Source organism: Ailuropoda melanoleuca, chromosome 12 (genome assembly GCF_002007445.2).
Source record: "Ailuropoda melanoleuca isolate Jingjing chromosome 12, ASM200744v2, whole genome shotgun sequence".
In the NCBI taxonomy this organism is placed as follows: domain Eukaryota; kingdom Metazoa; phylum Chordata; class Mammalia; order Carnivora; family Ursidae; genus Ailuropoda; species Ailuropoda melanoleuca.
In genome coordinates this window covers 49,115,351-49,117,787 of record NC_048229.1, presented here as the reverse complement: position 1 = coordinate 49,117,787, position 2,437 = coordinate 49,115,351, and positions in this window count along the sequence as shown.

The following is a 2,437-nucleotide window of genomic DNA, read 5'->3' as shown; positions in this document are numbered from 1 at the left end:
AGCCCCGGGGGCCGCGCCGTGCGTCACAGAGGCCGCGGTGCGGCGCGGCGGGGGCCGCAACCGCCTGACCCAACCGTCCCCGCGGTATCTGAAGAAGGGGCCGCATGTACCTAGGCGTCCAGGCGCCCGTGATGCGCGTGCCGCCCCGGTCTAGGTTCCCGGTCCCTGAAACCGGTCGAGGCCGGACGGACGCCGGCCGGCTCCGCCGCGAACGGATTGTGGGAGGAGCCGCCCTCACATCGTCCCCTCCCCCACCTACCGGCCTCGGGACCCCCTCCGCTCTCGCGACCCCTCCCGAGATCTCCGCTCCAAGCCCGCCTCGGGGGCGGGGTGGGGGGGAGAAAACGTAACCCACCCCGGAGCATGTGCCCTGGACCCTGCATGGATGCGGGCTGTGCGGGCACCCCCGCCACCGCCCGCGGTACTGCGTCCCCGGGGTTTTGGAGCCGCAGGCCCTGGCGGATCATCCCCCACCCCAGCCCAGACTGGGGAAACCTGCGCCCGCCCGCGTGGCTGGACGCGCTTCTTCGTTGAGCGTGTAAGCCATGGGCTCAGAACCTTCACACACCCAAAACCCGCGTTACACACACAGGCACACAGGAACGCGCCCAGATGCACAGACACGGAGGCAGCCACACACACTGCTCGGCGTGGAAAGAATCGTCACTTGCCCTCAGGTGCACCAGCAGCCATGGAAAGCTCTCCTAGGTGCAGAATTAACTTTAAGAAAACCGAAAACCTTTTAAGCCTAAAATGAGGACCATGTCGTCGGCATCAGTAGAGATTTTCCACAAAGTGGTTGTTTGCCTGTCTTCCCAATCCCTGTGGTAAAAGCGACAAGGAAAAGGGAATTTTAAGTATTTTAAATCATAAAGAGAAAAAATAAGTGAGCACGTTTCCTCTGTGCCCTCAGAGGTTGATCCAAAGTCCAGAATGAGTCCCTGATGCCGGATTTGGCCTTCTGTTTTGGAAGCTCAGTATCCTGGAAAGTTTGGGGTTTGGGGGCAAAGATGAAAAAATATTGGTCAAATTACGAAGCATTGCTCTACCGTTCTTCTTGAGACAACAACATGGCCATAAATAGGAAAGCACACCCCAAAAAACCCTAAATAGAATTTTGGCTCATCCTATTTGCTGCTGATTTACTACAAATGAATATTAAAGGTATTCCCAGAATATAATTTGCTCTATACTGAGAATTACAAAGCCAGGAAAATGAGTAGTGGTATACTGAAGGCTATTCACACTGACAAATTCTACAAAAGTAAAACATTGTATAGAAACAGGTTTCTTTTGGGGTGCCCGGCTCTTGATCTCAGGGTTTTCAGTCCCAGCCCCAGGTTGGGTGTAGAGATTATCTAAAAATAAAAAACTTAAAAAAAAAAGAAAGAAAGAAAAGAAAAGAAACAGGTTTATTTTGACAACTTCCCATTTGTTTTAAAAATCAAACAGGAGGGTGCACCTGGGTGGCTCAGTTGGTCCAGCATCGGCCTTCAGCTCAGGTCATGATCCCGGGGTCATGGTCCCGGGGTCATGGTACCAGGATCCTGGGATGGAGCCCCGCATCGAGCTCCCTGCTCAGCCCGGATCCTGCTTCTCCCTCTCCAACTCCCCCTGCTTGAGCTCTCTATCAAACAAATAAATAAATAAATCTTAAAAAAAAAAAAAAATCAAACAAGAGGGGTGCCTGGTGGCTCAGCTGGTTAAGCAACCAACAGGATTTCAGCTCAGGTCTTGATCTCAGGGGTGCGAGTTCAACCCTGTTGGGTGTGGAGCCTACTTAAAAAAAAAAAAAATCAAACTAAGAAAATTGGAAAGCCTAAAAAAAAGTAAACATTATCAAGGCCCCACCATCTAGAAATAATCCCCTTGAAGACTTTGTTAAAACATTTCCAAAAATCTGTCCCTGCACGTGTTATGTGTCAAGATAGCCTTTTTTATTTTTACTTATTTCAAACGTTATTCAGTCTTTAAAAATACTTTTTCAGATGTCCAAGAACACATTAAATGCCACTGATATCTAAGCCAAAAAAAAAAAAAGTATTCAAAGTTAATAGTTCTGGTAATAGTTCATACCAGAAATTAACATGTTATATTTGAGAACCCATTTATTTAAGGAAACCTTAAAAAATACTAAAGTATTGCCAAAATTATCAAATGGGTTAATATAAATAAAAGAACTTTGTGAAATGTGGGCTGAGAGGCAAGACGCTACTGTTTGTTCACCTGCAGGGAATGCTGACTAGTTAGCCCCATAACACATCCATGTTTCAGAACATTCTTTCGGTATATCTTGGTTGAATGTCTATCATCCATGCAGAACCAAGCTAATTGCTTTAGAGAGGATAAATAAGCAACCAGGGTCTTTGGCTGCCTTCCATGAATTTACTGTCTGGTTAGGGAAGAAAAAAGAGGTAAATATTTTAAGTTAAATTGC